The 27,584-nt window shown below is 40.5% G+C and overlaps 1 long non-coding RNA gene across 1 annotated transcript; it reads left to right on the top strand.

The window, feature by feature from the left end:
* The first annotated feature begins 130 nt into the window (after nt 1-130).
* Nucleotides 131-17,768, top strand: LOC124268570. The gene is made up of 3 exons (XR_006896310.1): nt 131-239; nt 9,808-9,813; nt 17,753-17,768. It is a non-coding gene; the product is annotated as an uncharacterized LOC124268570 (long non-coding RNA).
* The last annotated feature ends 9,816 nt before the right edge of the window (nt 17,769-27,584 follow it).

Below are 27,584 nucleotides of genomic sequence, written 5' to 3'. Positions count from 1 at the left end.
TGACACCGTTCTGCTGTAGGAAGTCCCGTGTAGCTCTGGTAGTATGGGGCCGGGCGTTATCATGCTGGAAAATATTGTTCCGGTGACGTCCGAAATGTGGGTCTGAAAGCTTGGTCGACGTAGCGCACCGCTGTGATGCCGCCTACTCTCTCTAGACCAAGGTTCTGGTACACCACATGACCCACTCTCTTGTTCAGGCCTATGCCACCCCATACCATGATGCTTGCACCTCCCCATGAGTATCTTTACCATAACACATTGGTCTGAGTAAAGCTGGCCACGTCATCGCCATATTCTTGTTCTGCCATCTGCAGTTGATACGCAGTACCGACTCTCATCTGTGAACAGAACAGTTCTTCATTGCCTGTATCGCAAGTTTTGGTGTTGTAGGGCAAACTGTAGACGTTCACGCCAATGCCGAGGGGTGAGGCTAGGTCCACGGTAAGGTCTACGGCAATGGAGGTTCCCGCTTTTAAGACGTCGGCGTACTGTATCAGTACTGATTGGTCTTCCGTGTGTTCCCACTGTCTGGCGTACTGTTTCGGGTGCCTGCATGAAGGGATTCTGTACATGCTGTCGCACAATATGGCGGTCTTGTCGGCTTATGGTCACCCTTGGTCTGCCATACGGGGCGATCGTTTGTGGTGTTTGTGGTCCGGAAACGTTGCTGCAGTATGTAAATGGTCCGAACGTTGACCTGGAAGTGATTGGCAACGGCTTGTGCAGTGTGGCCAGCTTCATGTCTTCCTAGCGCCTGGTTCCTCTCAACTGTCGTGAGTCACGGCATCCTGATGACGTTGTAATGTGAATGTTTCAACCAGGTTTGGGGGTGCATTTTATAGGGCGGGTCCTTGTAAACAGCACGTGCGGCATGAGTTGCATGAAAAACATGGAGAACACCGTACCATCAACGAGATCAGGTTGCGTATTTGAGACCATTTCCTGGGTTCCATTCTGAGTTTTGGAAGGAATGTCTTTGCTCAGGTAAAGTTGGAGATGTTGTCAAAAATATACAATCAAGACATTAAATGAGTTTACAGTTATCAGTTTCTGCGAAGGAAAATTCCAAACTGACCTTTCTTTTGCTGCTTAGTATATATTTGAGACGAGAAACACTGCACGTTGTCCCTTTGCAGCCATTACCTCAGGTAGTCAGACATGTATTCAAACTACAACATACATGGCACTGTCAACAGGAAAGGGCACTTTAGTGAATGTGTGAAGCATCTTAGACAACTGACCCTTTCCTGACTTGAATGAGATGCGACCTTTACAATAATAATATCTTTTTATGAAAGAAAATAGACATGTGATTCAAGATATAACCTTGATAATGATTCCGGACTTTGATATGATTGATTTCAGCATTCCCAGGGGCGGAAGTGGACATTCTAAGGATATTCCCGTTGGGAAAGTCTGTCCTTGGGTTAAAACGAAATTCACACCACGCGATTCCTTTTAGATGTTCACGCTTCAGACAGTTTCAAAATGCTATACGTGGAGCTGCACTACGATTTGCCTTTCTCCCCGCAATGTTTGCATTATTACACTTTCCACAGATAAACCCCAAAGATGCCACCTAAGACTATCAACAAAAACCTGATAATCCACATCCCTTTCACTCCCCAAAGGTATTAATCAAAACCTACGACTGAAATATATGTTAAAGAGACAAGCGATATGATCATAATGTTTATCACACAACGTAGCCCTTTTCAGGAACCATTGCATGACAAACAAAGCCGTTGTATTTCTGTCAAAGATTATTTTTCATCTCCCAACAAAAGCAACTGTGTCCCATTCCCAATACGCCGACATTTTACCACGGTGGATACTCATCAGGATGTCAGAGTTCTAAATTTTGCAACAAACAACCAGATTTAGAGAGATTGTTATATAATAAATAAAAATGAACAAAATTATATACTTGACGGTAGTGCTTGATAACAGTAATACATCCTAAATATTGTACTGATGTAACATATATATGATCTCACGATGGTCAAGCCCCAAAAGGTCAGATGTTATAGGCCCCTGGCTAATAAGGCATGCTGGTGGACCCCGAAGCCTTACCCATGGCCCACTGCATCATATGCTGTTGTCCTTGAATGACACAAGAACCCTTATCCTTTCCCCCTGCAAGATACAACGCACAGGTGACTGGTCCCTTCAGGACATAAGAACACTTATTCAGGGTCGCTCCTGTATGTAAGTGTTTTTAAGTTGGAGGCTGAAATTTTCTGAGACATGTGGTTGGCACTTCCGTCTTAAAGGCTTACAAAGCAGCATCAATGGGCTCTCTTCGTCAGCATGGAGACCTTTACGTCTTGCCCCCCGGTGAGTGGGTGGGCTGGTTCCTGGAGTTGTCACCTGGTAAATGTACAGTGCTTATCCTGACGTTGGTTTTAGGGACACCAAGGACCAGGAGTTGGCTTTTTGATACACACTCATTTAATTTCAATCCAAAACGCTAGCATAGCGTCTCTTAAGTTAACCGAAATTTCAATAATCTAATCTGCTTTAGTCAGCTGCTAATCTAGTCTATCATGTCAGTAGAAATGTTATTACTATTTGTCACCTATTCAGCATGCTATATGATGTAAACGAAATCGATTTATCTAACATTTAAGTTTAATTAAGTAGTTAAAAGATCCTGACAAACAATAATCTCATGTGGGCTCACCAACGGATATTTTTGCAGAAAAAGGTGGTATTAGCTGAAAGCTGAATTGAACAGACCTCATATTTATTACTTTGTATTTACGTTACAACGTATTTACGTTGTGTTTTGATTATACAAAGTGCGTGCGCATGTGACGTGACACTTTACAAACCGACATGTGTTGTATGGTATGGTGCTAAAATCTATAACGATCATAGCCAAGGTAGGCATGGGATTTGAACCATGGTTAAAGGACATCTCTACTTAACATCTATAAAAGTATAAAATACATTTATAATCATGCACATTGTAGTCACATTGCTGAGTGTGCAGTTCTTAGTTCCGGAACCTCACCCGTGAAGACCGGGTTTGAATTGATCTTCAGTAACCCATGCTTGTCGTAAGAGGCGACTAACGGGATCAGGTGGTCAGACTCGCTGACTTGGTTGACACGTGTCATCGTATCCCAGTGCGTAGTTGGATATCATGCTGGTGATCACTAGATAGCAAGAATGTGTTGTTAAACAACAAACAAGCAAACAAATGTTCGGAGATGTACATGAAAAAGACTGCTCAATAACAAATTCTTGTGATGGAACTCAGGTAAGCTACAAAGCAGCATGCTCGGCTATATTGGCAGTCTTTTTCCAACTGTAGACTGTTTACATATGGGGAAATGTATCGCAACACGCCATATTTTTCATTGTATCAATATGTTAAAATCAATCATAACAAAAGGACCTTTTCAAAACACCAATGTAACTTATTATCTGGATAAATTGATCCTCAAAGAAATATTTGATTCATATGCAGTGTTCCTGCTGCGTCAAGAGCTCGGTCATCAGTCATGAATAAAGGAAATCGAAACAGACCAGCTGACGAACGTCAAATTCCAGTGCCGTCGAGTTTGACACCAGCTAGTCGTGCTGATTTGTGCTTTCGGGATGGCAACGGATATCGTGCAGTTCGTCTTGCTCTATACCAGGCTGATTTTAGGCGATAGCGGACCGTTCTGGACAAACGGTGATCTGGAGGCCACATGGCACGGACGGATAAAGTCTTGTAGGAAAGATTGTATCTTCACAAGGGGTTGTTACTCGTTGTTGACCTGAACGCTGACAATCCTTAACGTCCTTTGTTTTTTGGTCAATCGGCCGTTAGTCGAGGGATGACAACCAACAACCGGATATCAACAAACCAAATTTACGCAAGACCTCGGAGTACCACGACAGCGCAGGAACTATCACAGCAACTGGAACTGCAAGTGCAGTGCCTGGTTTGAGGAGTGTCGGCGCAAACCCGTTACGAGAAGCTAGACTTCGAGCAGAAAATCTAACTTTGTGCGCCTTCAGGGCAATTTATCGGCTATTTGTTACAGAGGCGAAATCTTAAGCAATTACATGTTTCCGATCACTGACCGCTAGAGGCAGTTGTTCCAGCACGTTAGTGCCAGGCTTTACAAAGCACATGCCACTGTTTAGTATTTTCAGAATGAGAACATCATCACGCTTCCAGGGCCTCCCAAAATGCCCGACCTTCAACCACTCAAGTCGTGAACGTCAACCGGCACCCCAGACATTAGATCAAGTGTCGTAGGCATTGCAAGAGGAATGGGCCAGAATGTCTCCAGGTCGACTAAAGACCTCAGTTCATGCCGAAACGGTGAATAACTGTTCTGGGGATACAAGGTGGCCACATAACACAATGAAAACAACTCCCAACTCACATTACTGGAAACGGCCATCTTCAATTATTGACCTATTCATAAGCTATACGTGTTAACGGACATTTGATCTATATCCTGTGAAATTTGGCTGCAACTGATCCAGAATTACATGTGTTATCTCATTTTACAGTCATCAGAATAACGCTGGGAACAAACATCTATGCGTTTCCTGTTTGAAAGAGTATAGCTGGCATAACAGACATCCTTTCCGTTCGTTATAAATAACTCCGCTGTGCACTTTGATAACTAGATCACTGACTGTGTAAGTGTTCTCGGGATGACCATCTGTCTATTGCGGAAAGGTTTGGTTGGGTAGCCTAGTGGTTACCGCTTTCGCTCGTCATACCGAAGACCAGGTTTGATTCCCCACAAGGATGCAATTTGTAAAAACCCATTTCTGGTGTTCCCCGCCGTGCTATTGTTGGATTATTCTGAAAGCGGCGTAAAACCAATCTCATTCACTCACTGATAAACTCACTCATAACATGACACAAGTTTATCGGTATATTGTTCTCGCGATACTTCAATAGACAATGGAACGGTATTCTGTGGTCTTGCCACACTTAAGGGTGAATCCGTTCAATACTTCAGTAGTGCTCCTGACAGTGAGTGCATGGGACACATAAAATTAACGCCTAGGATAATGGGTCATTATCCCCGACATAGGTGTCTCTTTTAATCAGTGTTGTCTCTTACTGGTCAATTTCAAGTGAGGAGAACACAGGACTGCATTGATCGGTGCATGCTGACCAAGTGCAGGCGTTATTCGGCTGATTAACAGCATTGAGGGCAAACACTCCTCGACAATTGCCCAGATGAATGATGAGGACAGTGCTGAAATTGGGATGTCTTAGTATTAGCTATGTGCGGATTACTGTAGCAATCGATATGTAGGCTGTTGACTCCGACAAACGAAAATGAAGACACTTGCTTTTGTAATCCATGAAACTATAGTAATTTACTGTAATGATTTGTTGGAATAAGCATATTTTCTATTGTTTGGCGTACCAAACGGACTTGCCAACTATTTCATTTGGGTATTAACACCCGAAACATTGGCAATAATACCATACGTCAATTCGCCTTTTGTTGTTATTCCTTATGTTCTAATTCGTAAACTCAACCGTACATAAAACTCTGTATTTGGGGACGTTCACGTCGGCCTGATGGGGTTGCATATTGATTGAGATACATTGACTACAATTTTACAAAGAGCATCCACGTTTGGAACCCATTCGAAAGTCTCCTCAGTACTGTGTTTTCTGGTTTCCAGATCTGTCCATGTGCTCCAGTAGAAATTTCCGAGAAACTTGGAAAACTTAATACATTGTAAAATATTCGATATTCATAAATTATTATACCGTCTTGCATTTTGAATCACAAAATCATCTTCAACTGATTTTTCATTTTCATGAATCTTAAGATTGGTCCAGTGACCGAGTACATGGGAGGTCCAGTGAACTAGTACAGGGGAGGTCCAGTGAACTAATAAATGGGAGGTCCAGTGACCTAATACATGGGAGGTCCAGTGACCTAATACATGGGTGGTCCAGTGACCTAGTACATGGGAGGTCCAGTGACCTAGTACATGGGAGGTCCAGTGACCTAGTACATAGGGGGTCAAGTGACCTAGTACATGGCATGTCCAGTGACCTAGTACATGGCAGGTCCAGTGACCTAGGACATAGGGGGTCCAGTGACCTAGTACATAGGGGATTCAGTGACCTAGTACATGGGAGGTCCAGTGACCTAGTACATGGGAGGTCCAGTGACCTAGTACATGGGAGGTCCAGTGACCTAATACATGGGAGGTCCAGTGACCTAATACATGGGAGGTCCAGTGACCTAGTACATGGGAGGTCCAGTGACCTAGTACATGGGAGGTTCAGTGACCTAGTACATGGGAGGTCCAGTGACCAAATTTCAACATGAATACAGTTCTGCTGTTTACGAATCACTGATGTAAGTTTCACCGGGCAGACCTGCCCCGTCAGTCGTGAATCTCAAGTGCCTGATGCACGTGCAATACACCCTTCTATAGCACACCCGTCACATGACTTACTGCACGGACTCAAGTTCATCTGTACTCAATACTCTCGAACCCAAATACACAACCACGTATTAGTAAATATATTTACATACATACATAGTATTGCTTGCAATAGTAACATAAAATTTCTGTATAATATTTCAGGCTGGTCAGCTACAATTCCACTGAAGCGGTGATCGGGTAGCCTAGGGTGTAAAGCGTCTGCTCGAAGACCCGGGTTTGATTCCCCACATGAGCACAATGTGTGAAGCCCATTTCTGGCGTCCTTCGCAATGTCATTGCTGGAATTCTGCTTAAAGCGTAAAACTGAAATCACCCACTCACTCTTCCTCTGAATATTTAAGGAGTATTTTACCAAGACATGCCAAACATAAATGACAAAGATGGTTTAAAACGCAGTTTACTTCTGAACTGGCTTGATTTCACAATAACATTATCGTACTGTAATTCTGCATGAAACGGGCATGAAATATTTTCCCTCAGTTTGATGTATTAATTCAGATTAAACAGCTGAAGCTAAACTATTGCTGGCTCTGCCTTCAGCAACAATCATTCACTTTTTGTAGGCCACCCCGTGTAGGAGATCAGCACATCAATCTAGATCGTAGTATTACAAAGCTGTATTAATGAATGGCGTAATGGGTAATATGGATTTGTAATTAGGGGAAAGCACAGGCAAACGTAGATACGCCTTCCCATTGATGCCATCCAAATGGACATCCTTGGAAGAAAATCTCCCAAATATGATGTACTTGTGGAAGAGAGAAGGGTATGCTGAAGGAAAAGAAGAAAGATAAGGGACAAGAGAGCAAGAAGACTGGTTTGGTTGGTTTGTTGTTTAACGCTGCACTCAGCAATGTTCCAGCTGTATCGGGATAAAGGAAGAAGACAATGAACGTCATTAAGGATGATATACACACACAAAGGCACATAAATTGTACTATATAATGAAGCTGCAAAAACAAGAATGTCAGTCTAATTCAGATCTTAAACACAGTCAAGGTAATAACCTTTCTGGGAATTAACATTGGTATTAAAGGTTTATCATCACAGCTTTAAAAATACATATTGCTACAGGCTGATGTACTCAGATCATCATTATAGGAAACTATGAACAGAAACAAGAATACGCTCTCTTGATTATTGCAGGCTTGAAATGTGAGGAATGAGATTCTGTTTCTAAATATTTACCTTTGGTGTTTAAAAGGTTTATAAGGCCAGCTCTAATAGCTCACGTTAATGTTTGTGAACTTTCTGTGAAGAGGAAGGCATTAAGATATATTAAGACTGGTGTGTTAAGGTGGATATAATGAGGAGGCTCGTGTGTCATCGTACATCGATGATGATAATGATGATGAGGATGATAATGATGATGTTAATGTTTGTCGATGATGCATCCAATGGGTCTGTGTGAGTCACGTCTATTTTTGCTCTCGCATATGTTACAGCATCACTGATACTTTGCAAATGAATCTCACTGCATCAAACTGCAATATGATGTACCTACAGAGCGTACGTGTTCTTATACTGGTTTCTATAGTGCTGCCCCACTGATGTCATACGATACCGTGGTATTAATATGGATGCCCGCTCCAACACAGCATCCACACCAGGCTAGAATTGATCTTCAGTAACCCATGCTTGCAGTAAGAGGCGACTAACGGGATCGGGTGGTCAGGCTCGCTATCTTGGTTGACACATGTCATCGTATCCTAATTGCGTAGATCGATGCTTCTGTTGTTGATCACTGGATTGTTGATACTGACTAGGTGTCTTGTTTTATCCTTTACTGCCTATGGCCAAGCTGGAAAACAACAGGCACCGTATTTTGGTACAACGCGGCCATTCAAATGAGCGAAGACGCTGTGTCATCATCACAGAAATCACTCTCAAGAGTAATATCATGCTAAACGCAAAATACGGTGTGAGATTGACTTCCATGCAGTGTATCAGGTTAACATCGCGATCTGAAGTAACTTGTGGTTGTATTGTTTTTATTTTACTTCCACGTTTGTTCGTCTTTGGACAGCGATAATAGTTACATTCTTTTTCCTTGTATAATTCAACTTAAAGTAAATGGCTGCCCTTTGCTTGGGTTCAAATCGTGGAACCTTCACTCTGTATGTCTCGTGTGAATGATCTTATTAGAAGTACATCCTACATGCTTTGTCAGAAATGATGTGATTTAATCTATCCCGTGAACAGTATGTATTATTTGCGTTGTTACCGTTCCATTCATTATTGTCATTCTGTATAACAAGATATACAAACTGGTAATTGGTCCCCATGAATCAGTGCGACTAGCGTGATCGAATGGTCACTAGTACACATATCGTAACAATTTATGAACCATTATTGATCACCAGTTGGTTAACGTGATCGGGATTATTTACAGACCGTCGCCATATGGCTGGAATATTGCTGAATGCGGCGTAAAACTAAACTCAATCACGTGATCGGATGCTCACTATTACACAAAATTATAGTAACAATTAATCATGGCCACACTCTGTATAGTTTTAAAACAGACTCATGTTTTATGCAACAATAATGCATCGAGTTTCAACGATGCTTTTGACGTCAAACAGCGTCTGAACTTTACAAATGTAAGCTGAGTGTATGTGATATCCTCATTTTGTTCAAGTCATTGATACTTCAAAGTCTATCATTTGGTATTAATGCAGTCAGCCAAGCAACGTAAAATAGTACACATCCATCACAATTGCCCTTTATGCACTGTGGAATCTGTTTCAGTAGGCAATCGAGAGTGATTTTTCTCTGGAGTTGTCGTTTTGAAACCTCATTCTGGTGATTCCTCTGCCATTGTAGCTAAAAGGACTGCCATCAATCAGGGATTAGTGCAATAATAAGTCCCAAGATATTGCACCAACTCCCATTATCATACCGTATAAAACTTCGATTCAAGTAAGCTTGGCGTGTTGGTATTTTCTCATTTTTGTAGAGATAGGGATTCTAATAGATTAGAAACAAGGAGGCTCATTGGACAGATATATATGTACGAGCACCATTGACATTAGCTGGGAAGTGGTCAGTGCCTGAAGCCTGTGTTAAGTCGTCAAACTGGACCTAACTAATAGACACTGGGCGCTTTACTTCATTATTGGGCTTCTTTGCTGTCCGGGTGTTCGTGCAAAGGTGTTCGTATTCACAGAAAGATGGAATTGTCCATGAGTAACCTTTTTTGAACGGTTATAGTATTTTAGCTATTATTTGTTAAATCCATCACGTGCACACTTAATCACGACGTGTACAGGTCTCACCAAGTACAACATGGGTATAGTTACACACTGCTTGTAGAATATGTCACAGCCATTTTCTTGGAGGATGTTATGTAGAAGCCACATCTAGTATGCTGTGCAGGTTCGTTTCCACGAAGATAGACTGTAAAAGCTTTGATTAAGTGAAATACCACATAAAACATCTATAGTATGACGATCCTGCTAAATTTAACCACTTTATCGTGGTTGAAGTATTAATAAAAGCCGTAGAGTCGACATTTACTGGATATGCTTGGCTTAAAGCATACCACCTCACCTCGGAGGTACAAATAGATATCCTACCAGTTAATGTCAAGATCTGAACTTATCCGTCACAGATTACACATGAAACGTGAAGCATTTAGTTACTGGTAACCAGTTCAGGTGACGAATGAGATCAGATATCCGTCGCTGATTGCACATGTCATTGCAAATTGTTTGATTAAGAATGGACACAGAAGAACATCGAGGTACAAAAACCTTTGTGACCAGTCAAGGTCATAAACTAAGCTTGAATCTTCGCATAGGTTGCAAGTGTCATGCACGTCAACTGATCGAAGCACACACCCACAACCGTCGAGGCACTTCTTCTTCAGCATGGTTTGATCGATATGATGCAAGATGGGCATGTATAAATCTTTTAGGACATATACTGAGGGAAACATGTAAGGGATCAAATGAAAGCACAAGTGTTCCTTTATTTTTTCCAGATTTCTTTACAAGCTTTGTATCTCACAACTTGTAAAGAAACCTGGGAAAAAAGGAACACTTTGCTTTCATGTGATCCCATATTTGTTTCCATCGGCATATAAATCATCAAACGGATTCTTCTGACTTATTCGGGACACTAAGCACCTCACGTGCAACTAGATATGGGGTCACCGTTTCCTTTGCAGTTAAGAAGTTTTTATTCATATTAAACATGACATAAAATGAATTAATCCCTTAATAAAGATAACCACCGCAAGGAAATAATTGTGTTAATGGAATGACATGATGATATGGAAATGTGTAAAGCCATTTGACAATCTCGACAATGTTCCTTAAAATCGCCACAGAGAATAAATGTTCTTAAAAAAAGCCTTTGTGTCATATTGGACAGTTATCGACATTTTCCAGAGGAATATGTGCGCATCGCGTTTTTCCCTGTACGTGATCACAACTTCCTCTAATGCAAAGACTTCGTGACTCCTATAAGCCAGATGAATCCCCATAGCCTTATGTCAGAGTTCAATGTCAACTTGAGTATGTCACATGCCCACGCTATCATTTCTTCATGTAATGAGTCTAGTTGGTTTTACTGTCCTTGGTCGACAGCTATTTGAATTGATTAACTTGTTTTCATCGCTATATGGCTGTAATATTGCCGATGCGATGTAAAATGTTAACTCACTCACTCACTCTTCATGTCATGATGAATTGTATTATTTGTATTACACCTTCTGTATTGCGAAAGGTCATAATCATGCAGACTGTACCGAAGGCAATCAAATAGGATACACAATAACCTCATTGTTACATTTCCTTTTCTTGGTTGGTTGGTTGGGTTGTTTAGCGCCGCACACAGCAATATTCCGGCTATATGGCTGCGGTCCGTTAATATTGGAGCTTGGACCAGACATTCAAGTGATCAGCATCATGAGCATCGATCTATGCATTTTGGATACGATGACATGTGTCAACCAAGTCAATGAGTCTGACGATCCGATCCCGTTACTTGCCTCCTACGATAAGCATGGTTTACTGAAGATAATTCTAACCCAGACCTACACGGGGCGATCAACTTTACGACATTCAAAGCCTTCAAAAACATTACGGTGGATATGTGGAGGACGTTTCCAAATTTGACTCAACAGAGTTAAAAATGATCCCTGACGCAGCTCTATATTGTAACATAACCCGATTCTGTCATATTACCACAGTTATTATGAACTGGCCATTAGGGCTGTGCAATATTACCGGTAAACCGGTTTATACCGGTACAGTATATCGCGATATGGTTCAGATTCTGCAATATATTGGGTCATCCAGAGTTAGGTCCCTTTGAATTATCTGCCCTTGATTTCCATAGCAACAAAATTTGATCTAAAAGTGCCAAATATACCTTTGTTTCTTTTCTGTTTCATGTAACATTTTACAAGTGGAAGTGTCTTTATAAGTGGCTCCAAAGTGCCAAATATTTCTACCAAATGCTTTAAGTTTTGGGGTTTGAATGGTTTCATGTGTGACTTGCCGGAGGAATTAAGTGGCCTCATATGGACCAACCGTTGTAGAAAAGCAAGAGTTATGGATGTCAACTTTTGTTGTGAATAACACGACGTTTCGGAGTGTATACTTGCTCCTTCATCAGGTCATGAATATTCACAATAACGAAGTCGACATCCATAAATCTTGCTTTTCTTATGCATTTTACTTCTAAATGCGCTTCAAAGATTTGACCAATCTTTTATTCGGACTTATAAGTAGAGCTACTGGCTCTGAGTAACCATTTCGCAAATCACATTATTTTGTTATTTGTGTTTTGTTTCATAATGGGACATATGCTATCAATTTATGATAAAGCCCAACATTTATCAGTTTTGTAGGACTGCATAATGACATTCTAGTCAAGAATCTTAGTTATTGGAGGTCACATGAGATTTTAAACTCAAGTAGTTCACTTAAATCATGTTTTTGTTTCATTTTACAACTGTTCATGTTAACATATGATTATATTGGAGTTGAATCTGAATGAATCACTGACAAATAGTAACAATAATTACATACTGCATAGAAGTGCATTCTTTTGAAGCAAACAACACTGACCATGAAAATCATATTATACTATTACCTTTATCATTATGTTCGCAAAACTTTGTTGCAATACACTTACTTCAATGAAACATTCCACATTAAGGCTCTATATCATTTAACTGTACACCACTGGCATACACCCATACACAATAGGGACAGGGAGCCTGAAGGTATGGTGTCACAGCAACTAAGAAGATGATGTCGTAAACAGAGAGCTATTATGAACTGATGATGTACGCACTTGGACAGAAACCTTCCAGTCACTATATCACAATATGTATTGCAATATCTCTAGAATTATTGCAATATATCGCAATATGAAAATCGGGGCAATATCCAGCCCTACTGGCCATAGTTACCCTATCGGGCACAAGATCGGGTGGATTTTAACATCTTCAGGAAGTATACATATGGGGGCACTGAGCCGTAAAAGGTGCTGAAATTTGGGGAATAGAATTGCGTCACTTTTGACGTGCCTATAACAGTAGTTTGGAATCCCAGTAGTTGCTGGTGACATTTCTATGCTCTCCAGTAACCAAACGCACTTTGGTTGTTTTCGTTAAGGTGGTAAACGGCTCAAAACCTAAATCAAATATTTTCCGTGATAGGAAATAACATGATTGAAATACTGCTGGAAGCAGCTTTGTACTAATCTGACTTCTACAACATACACCACAGATTGTCACAGGGCAGATGTCCCCAGGAGATATACAGATCTAATCGTTGTTTGGACAACTGACGTAAGAAATAAAAAAAAAATCGCAGTTCTTTCGTCAATCAACAAATCAAGGAAGTGAGTAATCTGAAAATGCCTATCAGCCTTCACAAATAGTCTACGTCACTTATAAATGCAGTTAAGCCATGCTTTTAGGGAACTCCTTTCAAGGAAACGCTCACTCACTCGATATATATTGAGGCTAGATATGGCGGAATCCAAATAGCATTCGGAGCGGGGCATCAACGTTAATTGGTAATCTGCGGCTTGCTGTCCTCAAAAGGCACTATTAAACCGGTATCAGTATAAGCAGCTGTATACACACAGTAACGTCATGAACGTAGACTCGGCATTAAATCACTTTTCACCTCACCTAACCGTGCACCCTACTGGATTTTGAGAGCATGTGTTTAACCTAAGTCTCACGAACATGTTACACCTTACTCCGAAAACACGTAAGCTCTTCCATACAAATACAGGGCGCACATTTTGTAGAGTGTAAGCTGGAATACATGGATTCAGTACCTTGAACACGTGGACACAGTACCTTGATAGAAGTAAAACATCGTAATATTCTCTTTAGGCAGCGTGGTAAAAAAGCTTATTCATGTGCCTGCAAACGTTTTAGAGAATTATTACACAGAACTGTGGGATGGCCGTCGTGGAATGACCTATGCTGAGAACTTCATCGTGACGTAACAGATGAAGATAGTTGACATACACGTATACCAAAATATCACTGTCTAGTCAGCTTATTGCTTAGAGCAGGTATGTACTGTCCCGAGTGAATTAATTAATAATTTGGGAGCCTTTTGCGAGTAACGTCACTTTCAATAGGGCCCTGACTTTGTATATGGATATGGTTGGCGTGTTTATTCTGTCTGTCTCGGTAGTATGTGTTGAGAGGCAGTGTTCTGAGACTGAGTGAAGATACAATTTACTCGCCACTGTTGCAAGGGCCTATAAACAAATTGGCCCAAGTTACCCCCCGCCTTAAATCAAACATCAAATGTCTGATCCGTTAAGACATGTATTCCTACCAGATCAGAACCATTAATTCCCGGTTATTAGTGGCTGTGACATTCATGTTGACTAGGACATTTATCATTTATATCTTTCAACGTGATACTAATGCACTAATTACTGTCACAGACAATCTCTGTGTCGGGGGACACGCCGTTCTTTCTGCAGAGCTATTTGATTACAGAAGTAGCAATTATCCACCATATTTCCAAAGAATTTGCCAATGGAAGTTATGCATGATTATATATTGATTATATATCAGCCTCTATAAGACCTACGAGTTCGAGTGGCTATGTGAATTGTTACAAACGTAACGACAATTGCCTCAACGACATGACTGGCCTATAGCAATGTCCATTGTGCCATTTTGTCTGGAATCCAAGTCTGGGAGTTTTGTCTTTTTCGAGTGAGATTTTGTTATTTCATTTTAATGATATATTTTCGTATATCATAATTGTTTGTATATTGATGAAGGGAAAAATGTGAAAAGATGGTAATAATTGTATCATGAAGTATTCATACGCGTTTTGTAAGCAGGATACATTTTAACGTCAATCAGGTTTCATCTTTGCAAGTGAAATTTTACAATTAAAAATTGGATTTGACCCAAATGTACGACGATACCAAAAAACGTAACATACGGATACAGTCACTGAAAAACGTCTGTGTGGAAGAGCTAATGTCTTTTCAGAGTACGCTGTAACATGTTCATGTTATAACAGGTAAGAAATGCGCTGTCAATATCCAGTAGGGTACTCGGTTAGGCGAGTAGTCTAAGCAGCATTTGGAAAAAAAAGTGCTTTTTTAAGGCGCTGAAGGCAAATAGTGTTAATTTTGGCATACACACTTTTTAGGGGTATTGAGGGGTGCTGAATCCAAATATACTGTATGCCAAGCTCAAAAATGCCCCAAAATGCCTCAAAATTGAGAAATCCAAGATTGCCGCCAACGCCAAACTGAAACCTGAAAACTTGCATATCACTTTCATTAATCAAGTTAGAAAGTTGAAAAATGATTTTTTGAATGTTTTCTCATATGGGGAATACAATGCAATACACTGTTTTGTGATGACATTGGAAGAAAATGATTGATTTGCATAGATATTGCAAAAACTATCATTTTTTAACAATGAATATTCAGATGGTCAAAAACCCTGTCCTTCTTAGTTGTCTTTTGACTCAGTATGACAGGGCACTTACAACTTACAATGACACAACTCAAGGTAAGTGTTTTAAGAACAATATGTTTATTTGCGGAATCACGGTTATGGAAAGAATGCAAATTGTTTAATGATGTCTGCTGTAAAAATTGTAAGCATTTGCTTTATCCCATTCATATCTCTTGTTACGGTAGTAGCTGTTACGTTTCCTGCAGTTGCTAGCCTCGATGCAGTCCATCCGTGACACTAACTGACTGTCTTGGTGAACCCACCCAATGTCAGTCACAGGAGGAATATCTGGATATTGGCAGTGTGCTTGGTTCTAGACACTTGCTTGGTAGTGTGAACGCATGATGTAGAATCTTGCTGCGTCAGAGGTTGATGGCAGAGTCTCTTGTACACGACCAAGACAAAACGATTTAACTCGTGCTTTGCATGTATCGACCTCAGGCACGCCATATATTTTACAGATGAACCTCTCTGTTGATCTAGCTAGGTTTTCCGTGAAAGGGTCCTTTCCAAGTCCAGTGAGATCAGTGTGGTGTTGCTGGAACACCATGCTGTTTTCGTACTGTGGCCATTGAACTGAGACACACCATCACACCCAGTGATGGCATGGAAAGCAAGTAGTGTATCAATCTGATCCGCAGACAGAAGCCTGCGAATTTCGTGTACTGCCAGATACTTTGGAGCTTTCGATGTCCCAGCTGTCATGTAGAGATGTGTGCATCTCATTTTGTCATAGTGTGCCAGAAGTAGGAGAAGCACGTCTGTGTCACGCACTGACATGCAATCGTCTTCATCTGAGTATGGATGCAATGCAAAATCAGCCGATTGTCCACTTCTTCATGATCATCCCCCAGAGATGAGACTTCAAGCTCTGGATCAGACGACCTGACTGTAGTAGCCTCAGTGAACCCCCCTGCTACAACTACAGGTTTATATGTTGGGCTGTGTTCAGTATGATGATTTGACAGTAGTACAGCAAGATCTGATTTATTTTCATCCAGTGCAACAAATCTAGACCCGTGGGAGTGGGAGAGGAACTGACCCACACGCTATTTGACGACGTATCGGTCATAGGCGCTGCTTGCGTTTTGTCCTTGTCCCCGCTTTTATGGAATCAACATGATACATGTAAAATACTATGTCAACTCTGTGATAATTTTCCCCATCTTAAACACGGTGTTTGCAAAGGTTCTGGCGTAGTCACCAGACGTTCTAATGTCAGGCGGCTTTCTGAGTGCCATCACTAGGGCTTGGCCATCAATGGGCGGGCAGCTGGACTCGTCAAGTGTGACGTTAGCAGATGTTTGGACTTGTTAGTGGCATGTAGGGTACCACTAGCTGTGGCCAGTGATAGTGGGACGGTCATGAGTTCTTGCTGTAGGATGTTTTCCAGCTTTACCTCACGCCCTGCTTTATAGGCTGTAATGAGCCTTTGTAGAATATTCCGGTCCACTTTGATAGTGCTTTGCTTTCCCTTGAAAGTTTGCACTACGTCATACAAAGAGGCAAATGTCTTGGCCTTAATCTTCTGAATAAGCGATTTCAGATCCAGGTGCTGGTCACTATCAACAGGCTCACACAGACGTTTGTCCACAAAGACTTCCATTTGCTCCTGTACAAGGTGTTCTGCCCTAAGCAGAGATTGTTGGATCAGTGATGTGGCCACATCCTTGTTGATGATGTTTATCAAGGTGTCACCACCGTTTTTTAAACACACCATGTTGTTTCAATGATTACAGAAATGAACATAATAAGCGGATCAAAAACAGTTTTGACACATCAGTGAATAACTCAGCACAATTTTAAGACAATACGTGAATGTTTACAGTCCATTCAGACCCTTGACTTCAGTATCTAGTGTGACCACCAGGAGCGGCAATAACTGCAGCACAGCGTCTATGCATGGAGTGTACCAATCGATTGATGAAGGCCATTGGCACCTGGAACCACACTCTGAGAAAGGCCTGGCGCAATAAATCGGCTGTGTTCGGCCTTGGTATGACATTATTAAGTCTCCTCTGAATTTCATCCCAAAGATGTTCAACTGAGTTTAAATCAGGACTAAGGGCTGGCCACTGCATAATGTTGACACCGTTCTGCTGTAGGAAGTCCCGTGTAGCTCTGGCAGTATGGGCCCGGGCGTTATCATGCTGGAAAATGTTGTTCCGGTGATGTGCGAAATGTGGTATGACGTGGGGTCTGAGAGCTTGGTCGATGTAGCGCACCGCTGTGACACAGCCTCCTCTCCCTGGACCACGATTCTGGAACACCACAGGACCCACTCTCTGGTTCAGGCCTATTCCATCCCATACCATGATGCTTGCACCTCCCCATGAGTCTCTTTCCATAACACAATGGTCTGAATAACGCTGGCCACGTTATCGCCATATTCTTGTTCCGCCATCTGCAGTTGATACGCAGTACCGACTTTCATCTGTGAACAGAACAGTTCTCCATTGCCTGTATCGCCAGTTTGGGTGTTGTAGGGCAAACTGTAGACGTTCGCGCCAATGACGAGGGATGAGGATAGGTCCACGGTCAGGTCTACGGCAATTGAGGTTCCCGCTGTTAAGACGTCGGCGTACTGTATCAGTACTGATTGGTCTTCCGTGTGTTCCCACTGTCTGGCGTGCTGTTTCGGATGCCTGCATGATGGGATTCTGTACATGCTGTCGCACAACATGGCGGTATTATCGTATTGTGGTCACCTTTGGTCTGCCAATACGTGGGAGATCATTTGTGGTGTTGGTGGCCCGGAAACGTTGCTGCAGCCTGTAGATGGTCCGAATGTTGACCTGGAAGTGATTGGCAACGGCTTGTGCAGTGTGGCCAGCTTCAAGTCTTCCTAGCGCCTGGTTCCTCTGAGCTGTCGTGAGTCGCGGCATCCTGCTGACGTTGTAATGTGAATGTTTCAACCAGGTTTGGGGGTGCATTTTATAGGGCGGGTCCTTGTGAACAGCACGTGCAGCATGAGTTGCATGAAAACCGTCAAGAACACCGTACCATCTCCGAGATCAGGTTGCGTTTTTGAGACCATTTCCTGGGTTCCATTCTGAGTTTGGGAAGGAATGTCTTTGCTCAGGTAAAGTTGGAGATGTTGTCAAAAATATACAATCAAAACATTAAATGAGTTTACAGTTATCCGTTTCTGCGAAGGAAAATTCCAACTGACGTTTCTTTTGCTGCTAAGTCAATAAATGAATAGGATTTTGTCTATGGTACACTGGCAATTCATCTATGAAACATCATCTCGCTCGCTGGAGATGTGGAATGTTATGAAAAATAATATCTTGTGAGTAATAGTTTTTACTTTTTATGAAGCGAAGAAATTTGGTTTGGTTTCACAGGTCGGTCCCTGACACACAGTAGGGCAGCATACTTTCTCATAGTATGGACCTTACCCGGACACTGAGTCCTCCTTGGCTCTTTGTTACTGAAGGTGACTTCGTCATACTGCTTGAATCGATATGAAGGCAATGCCAGGCATTGTGTATAACAGTGTTCATTCACTGTCTGGCATTACAAAAACATAATGCATTCTGAATAAATCCTTCTACAGAGTTGATATTGTGGAAATAGATTTACGCCCGGACCTAAGGTGACGCATTATAGTTCAGGATAACCCATTTAATTGAATATAGCTATGACAAATATATTTGTTTCCATTTTAAGTTAATTCTCGCTTAATTTTGGAGACTATTTATTGATTTTCTCTGAAAAGACATCGTTCAGATCAGTAATGATCAAAACACAGATGCTAAAGCTGAAACTACGGATCAATTCCAAAACGTTCAAACGTATAATATCATTCGAAATTGTTTATAGTGAAACAGGATGAAATTCCACCACAATCAGAATCGTGACACCTGATAGGTTTAAAGAATATATTGATGAAAGGGTATGCTCCTTCTGTTCATTTAATCAGCACGGTGAAGGCGAACAATTTCTTCAGTGCACCATAGAGAACAGGTTCAGTAGATATATGGTGACCCTCCATCGCACCAAAGACGGTAGTGAAGCTGCTGTTTGGTGTTTCAACACAACATTGACATACGTATCTCACGGCACATTATGTAAGCCATCCTCACCAGATAGGACATCAGCCAGTGTTCATGCAAATCTGTAGCTAAATCTATTGTATAGGATTCAACGATTTTGCAGACATATTGGATTAACCACAGTAATTATGAATACTGAATCTTCTTTATCAACTGCAGCAAAAGTCGAGATATATATGCTATATCCTGTTCTAACAGTAAGACGGATCGTACGTTACTGATTAACCGTCTGGTGCCTCGATGCCCTTTAGATTTCTATTCAGAACAGTGCTGTAGACGATGTAGGCCCATGATAGTATTCTTGAAGGTGATCAAATCGATCAGGAACACATACATTTGTTGTGAGATAACTCATACCATGCGGATTTAAATATTCCCAATTTTGTATATAGATGCTCATGACTGACTCACTGGCTCACTCTTATGTGAGGCATAAAGAACCATTCCGACATTCAAAGATTGACTTATAACAACAGATACCATGAAGAAAATAATCTAAAGCTGTACCTCCTGGTGGAACTATAGATAGGTGTAGGTGTAGGTGTTGGTACATTTCTACAAATAGGCTGACGATGTTGGTGTATCGCCTGGTCCAAATACTTCTGAGTAAGAACGTTTTGAAATATCTGTATTCAGAGACAGGCTTGATGATACCTCGTGATCGGTTTGTATGTAGACATGGAAGAGACAATGACAAAATGTTGTATACATCGATGTTGTATTATCACGATACGTCACATACAAAAGTCTCTTCCATGGTATTGTCGTGATTTGAGAGTAAGTCGTTTCAGTATTCCAGCAGTGCTCCTGAGTTAATTCATGGAAGACATGTAATTAAGGCCCAAGATACTGTTTTAATCATCAAATCAAAGGTGTATCTTAGAGTCAATGTCGTCTCTTACAGATCAGTTTCACGTGAACAGAACACACAAATGAGGTGATTGGCGAACGTACATCACAGGCATACGTTAATAGTCTAGTTAGTTTTGCCGGCAAACACTCCGCTGCATGTGTATTGCCCGGATGGAAAATGATGACAGTGCCGAAATTGGCATGTGAAAGTGGTAGCTATATACAAATGGTCGCCGCAATGGATACAAGGGCTGTTGGCAGCAACAGAACTGAGGTTTAACTCGTTCAACAACTAACATGAACAGGACCTTCCTTTACCCCATATGTGGTTAATGTTTTATTGAACACTCAACTACTACAGCCGACATCATTTCTCAGTAAGGATGCGATCTAACCTGTCTCTTGAGCAGTATTTGCACCAATATCCTTTCATTTCATGTCATTCTATATAAACCAGATTTATACACTGACAAATGACCACCATAAACCAATTTGGTCAGTCTTACAGATAGGTAACAAGTAAGCATGATAAAACACCACACTGTTCCAATACAGCGTACATATCAATCAAATCACCCTCACTCGGTCGCAATCGTGGAAACAGTAAATCTGAACTTTTAGGGCACTCACGTTTATAACAACAATAATGTATCTTCTTTAAGCAATGCTGTTCACCTGAACTGGCCATTGCACTTCACAAACGCGATGTTTATAATAATGTCTTCATGTTGTGGGAATTTCACAGTCTCATCCTTTTACACCCTATGGAATATGATCAACAGTTATTACACTCGAGCACAGACGTTTGGAACCTCAATCTCGTGACTCCTCTGCCAAATGTAGCTAAAAGAACTGTTATCAACCGGCGATTTGTGTAATTACAAGTGCCATGATATCGGGGCAACTCGTATCAAATAATACATTGAAATAGATCTTAGCACTTCCCAACACTCTTCTGTTACTGGCTGAAGACCGGCCTTTACTAAGTGGTCAAAAGTGGACGTGCCACTACATAGATGCTAGGTGTTTTACTTCATTATGGGGAACCTTGGCTGCCTTCCAGGACAAAGGAGTGTTCCTATTTAGAGAAATAAGAACATTTCAGTATGTGGCTTTTATGAAGGATTTTCCAGTTTCTGCTATCTAATTTCATGCTCTATCAGCCTAATTCATGCTGACACGATTTCGCACCTGACATACCATAAAATAGTAATATGCAGCTTGCTGAATCTATCACAGTCCTTGAGTAGCTGGATGTACTGTAGCAGTCACATCACGCCAGGATGAGTTTGTTTCAACATACATAATGCTTTGATTAAGTCTGATTAGGTCAGCGTGGCTTCAACGGTCTAAACTAAACACGACTGCATCCCTGGTACAATGTACAACATGGTACATCTCACGGAATGTTGTGTTGTTGAAAATGCACATAAGTGTAAAACCACCAAATGTTACAGTCTGCTAACTGGAAATAGACCTGCTAGATTCGATACACAAATCCTTGTAATCCTTCTTTGTGTTCACTCAGACTCACTTAGAAGAATAAACATAATATTCGCCACTTTTTACATGCCACTGTTTCATGTTTCACTATTGGCTCATTTGCGGTTACACACCACCCCGTCCCCATCCATTTATATATTTTCAGTTTCACTCCTCGGTAATGTTACATAATTTTTTCAAGCATCTTACTTGACTGTGTAGAATATTCCATCACAAGGGATAACTATTTCAAATCACGAACTATGACGCATCTTTTTAGTAATATCAGTTCTCATTTAGTTATTGCATTTTTAAAAGAAATATATTTGTTGAATGTTTTGTAAGTAGATAAATATTTTATGATGGGAGGTTTAAATTAGTAAGTCAGATTGTGAGAGGCTGTATCCTCAAGGGGGTTTAATGTAATGTAAAATTATTGTCCTCCTGAGAGGGTACGTAAGTCCCAAAACATTCTAAGTCAATTTAAATCTATCTAACCGTTTTAATCGTAGAATAGTGAGTGAGTGAGTCAGTTAAAATTTAAAGTCACATCGGCAATATTTCAGCCATTTCGTGACTAAAACTAGTTCTAAATTTATAATACATACAGATAATAGATAAAACCCTATCAACGAAGGACAGTAAAACCACTAGATTATCACAGATTGAGTTAAAACTAGCTAGCATATATCTTAAAAGTACAAAACTATTTTTGGACATAATCGTAGAATATGTGTCTTTTCAGTGGCTAGATGTGTCTAACTTGCTAACAGTTGAAGGGAGATGGTGTAAATCAAGCTTCAGTACATGCAGGAAGCAAATGTACTGCAAGTCCCCGTGGTCCCTAGTATGGTGATCTATAGTCTATAGTTAAACTGTTTTAGATTTAATTACTAGTTTTAAATTCATATCTGTGATAATCTAGTTATTGTACTGCCATTCGTTGACAGGTGTTAATAATTTACCATTAATCACTATGTATAACAATTAATTGCTCTCGTCACGATATGGCTGAAATATTGCCGTGTGACGATACATTTGAACTCACTCACTACATAATTATTTCAAATGCACAGTGGTCACCTCCTTCGCCAGCTTAGAATTTCATTTTGACGTTAATGATGTCACGCTCAAAACACAGTGGCATATGAGGCTCTGTGTCTATACAAGAAGATGACCGTACAGTCAGACAACTAGTAACAGGCAACCTACAAGGATCACGTAATTGCGATTCATTTTGCCAATCAAACCATATGGCTGACCTTTATGAAATTGTTGTACGGTTACTAAGCTGTAGGATATTATTCATATCACTTTTGAGTGAATATTGTTATTTTCATGACATATTTTCTGAACATCGGATTTACAGTTATTTTGATCCAGGATACTGTGCCATTACGATTGGGCATAGTCGGTAACAAATGTGTTCTTACGCATACTGTAAGCACAATGCCTAAAATTATACACATGATGTTCAAGGTTGCCAAAAGTTAGCAAAAAGTTACTAGGCTGAAAAGAGAAATACTGCATAGTTAAGGTCCAAAACACAGATATGCCACACAAAAAAAGACCATTACCCTTCAAAACTATGTATTGTTATTATAATTTTAGCCACCATTCAAAGTATCATTGCCAAGTTAATGACGTCACTCTCAAAACACAGAGGGATATGAGATACAGACAATGTTGCTAGACAGTAAGATGTCCGTTCAGTCAGATAGCTCGTGATTTAGAAAACAACCTCCAAGCATCGCATAATTGCAAATCATCTGTCCCAATTCAATGTTTTATATTCTATACTTTTTTCTATTTATAATCTAGATTCTGTCCGTCGCCCTGGGTTGTATGGGGCTGCGGTGTTCTTAAAGGTAGACTATTCTTTGCCATCACTTTATCAAAGTGACACAAATGCACTACTTCCACAGACAATATGTGTGTTAAGGGACATTCTTCACACTGCTCTGTCTTCACTAAAAGTTCACTGCGGAAGCATTAATTATCCACAATATTCAAAACAAATCTGATTGAACATGTAAATTAATACAAATATATGAGAAATGGGTTCTTCCAGTCGTAAAACGTTTTCAAGTGTTGAAAGTCAGCATAACTTAATCCATTTGCCAAACAATCCCCATGACTGACCTGAGAGAATGCCCGTTTAGTCAAAATTCTTCAAACTTGGTATACATTTATGAAGCTGTAGGTTACTATTGATGTCACATTTGAGTAAATATTGATATTTTCATGACATATTTTCTGAACATCGGAATTACAGTTAAATTGATCCATGAAATTGCGCCATTACGAAAATGGCATAGAAGATAACACATGTGTCAAGATGTGTACGCATTTTGAAAACACAATTCATCAAAATGTAAACAAGATGTTAAAGGTTGCAAAAAGTTACCAAAACCTTACAAGGCTGAAAACAAAATGATGTACAGGTGAAAACGGAAATGCATAACACAAATATGATACATGAATGAAAACCATCACCCTTAAATGGTGTTTCCTGTTATTGTATTTTTTTGGCCACCATCCGAAATTAGTGTATTTTGTTCTTTTGCAGTTAACATACAAAAAACAATAGTGTAGGTGGTGGTAACGTTTCCTATGTGTTCTCCATTCTGGAGATAAATTCATTTAAGAAATAATGAGTAAGTGAGTTTAGGTTAACGCCGCAATATTCCAGCAATTTCACGGCGTGAGACAACAGATATGGGCTTTAAACATCGTACCCATGTGGGGAATCGAACCCTGGTCTTTGTTGTGACGACCGAACGCTTTCAGTACATGGCGACCCCACCGCTCCAACTGCATTGACATAATGATGTGATTTGTCCTTGGCACTCGTGGCAATTCATTGTTGACAAACAGAAACACCATGTCGTTTTTGTTCTCTCCTTGAGACAGTTACGAAGTCTTGGATATCCTTTCACTGAACGGACCCTACCTCGACACTTCTCCCAGGAAACATGACCTCTGTCGTGGGGCAGCACCTAAAATCACTGAGTACTCTTTTGTTCTTAATGACCCAAGGTGACTCTGTGATACTGGCATTGACAAAGTACTTTTGACTCAGTATGAAGGTAGTCTCAGACAATGTGCTTAATGTTTTTTCTACGCATTGGCGTTATACACATTTCGTGATAAATCCTTATCTAGAATATAATTTGTCAGAAATACGGAGTTATATTTACACCTCGTTTTGAAGAGACGCATCGTAGCTGTCGATAACTAATTCCATTGTTTCATTTGGTAGCTGAAATGTTAATTGTTCCACTGAAAGGGTTGAGGTCAGTAATGACAAGAAGAACGCATGCTATGCTGAAACTACGGATCACTATCGAAACGTTCAATCGGTTTAGAAGAATTCTTTCAAGAAAACAGAATGAAATTTTGTCACAAAGAAAATTATGACATTTAAGACGGTTAAAGAATATATTGATATAAGGATGTGTCCCTTCTGTTATTTGATCAGTGAAGGTAAGACCACGTCAACATTTCTTCAGTGCATCGTGGTTGAATAGTTTGAACAGGAGATATGCTGAATGCTATAGCTGTTTTCTCGAGTGTCTATTGCAAGGAACTTAAGACGTTTTGTTGATTTCAACATACGTTCAACTACCTACCTTTTGCAGCCTTGTTTTAAGCACATTAACGAGATTGTTATTCCATTAGTGGCGTTTTGTCGTTTCATTAGAGGAGCGGTCAGTTTTTAGCACGAGTGACTCTTTAATAAGTACCGATGTGCTTTCCGTGATTTGACTGCGTGGGAGTAGTGCATTAGTGTAACTATTAAGTTCCATAACTAATCAATATGTCTGAAATGTCTGTATGTTATAATTGTGACATACCGTCAAGTTTTAAAAGCTACTCGAGACACTGTGGCTGATGTAGGAACGTTCTGGTTAGATAGACTTGTATAATAATTACGTTTTAAGGCACAAAACGTTATGCCAACACTTAATTTCATCTACAGATAGAATGTAATATTCGCCGATTTGACACGCACGTCAAGCTGCATGGCTTAAATATTGGATCGTTTCTATTCGCTGTAACCAAAATCGAACGGAATTATTAGGGGAAATAGGAAGACAGATCGTATATCACTCTGCAATCGGCTGATGACTCAATGCCTCTTAGATTTCTGTTCATACCAATGTAACATACCATGAAGGCCGATGGCAATATTCCAGGGGTGTTCAATAACGTGTTGTAAGAGAGTTATTACAGGGATATGTTTCTCGATAAAAGAACGTTCAATGTATTTGTAGACAGTGATGCATGGGGAAACTGTCTTTGTTAAATCTTAACTTCCAGCTGCTTTCTGCTAAGCATTCCATACAAAGTATTGATATATCAGAATCCGTTTTCCCTGGTAGTACTTGTGGAGATATGATGCATGCCATCAAATCCCAATTTTGAATATAGACTCGATTACTTACAGACTGACGTCATGCAGGTGGAATACTGATGTGTGAGGCATTTAACAATAAACTCACTCAACCTCTATCTTTCTTCTCGATTGCTGTCAAATCGCTCTTCAATGTGTTTCGCTGGGTGGCCCTCGAGGACTAAAGAATTCATGACTGCTCTGTATTCAAGCTTATCCATTTCTGCCTTTTCAGTAGGGGTACATGTGATTTGATGTCACGTGATCGGAAAGTAGTGATATGTGCATCTCAATATTACGTCCGCTTCCGTGGTGTAGTGGTAAGAGCGTCTGCCCAGAGAGCGGGAGGTCGCGGGTTCGATCCCCGACCGCGTCATACCAAAATACGTTAAAATATGGTACTTGTTGGTCCCTGCCTGGCGCTCGGCATTAATGGGTACAACAAGGACTGGTCGGCTCGGAGTCAGTATAATGTGTCTGAGTGGGGTATTCATGCTTCACTGCGGCATGGTATCTAAGTGGGCTAGCACCATAAAACCAGCTTAAGTCTAGGCTAGTACAAGCAGCCGCACATACACATACACAAGCATGCACGTCGTCATATGAGCGATATATTCTCGAGAACGACGTTAAACCCAATTTCACCTAACCTCAATATTACGTTTATGTGAATGACATAAACTATTCTTCAATATCACACAGTTATTTTATCATGCATATATCAGAAGTATTTTAGGCTCAGACGTTTCGGTAGCCCCTCGTATCATGCAGATTTAAATATTAGTCATAATATCATTTTCCTTATCTTGTACACCCGGTGAAGGGTTGGTATGCATCACTTGGGCGGCATTAGAAAAATCTTCATACAATTTGAATGAATGCACAAAATTGTAATATGAATCTCATTTTGTGTTGTGAGGATAATAACTCTTGGCACAATCCTTGAGTTCAACGCTTTGGGAAATGAGTGAACATGCTGGAGGGACAGTGTGGGTTTCTTGTTTGGAGGTTGAGACCCATGCAGTGTTCTACAAATATTTGTTTAACAGTTTGACTAAAACATTAAATACTGTAACGCCTGATCAAAGAACTTTTAAGAAAAGGTACTTTTGAATTGTCTTATAAAGTGACAGGCTCGATGGTACGCATGTCCGCATTTTATGATCACGAACGGAAACAATGACCAGGTGATGTCATGTATTCTGGTACATTTATGTGAACAAGGCTGTCTGATTTGTAAGTGTATGCTAGAGCAGGTGGACTTTGAACTGGAGAGAAAGAGTGCCTTGCCATCATGTAAAGAATCGTTGTGTCTAAATTGTTATAACAACCTTGTTTTGATAAACGAAATACGAATTAATCATGATTACGAAATTCACAT

Source organism: Haliotis rubra, unplaced genomic scaffold, assembly GCF_003918875.1.
Source record: "Haliotis rubra isolate DU_JTF1 unplaced genomic scaffold, ASM391887v1 Scf139, whole genome shotgun sequence".
Lineage (NCBI taxonomy): Eukaryota > Metazoa > Mollusca > Gastropoda > Lepetellida > Haliotidae > Haliotis > Haliotis rubra.
This window is presented reverse-complemented; position numbering and strand designations above follow the sequence as displayed.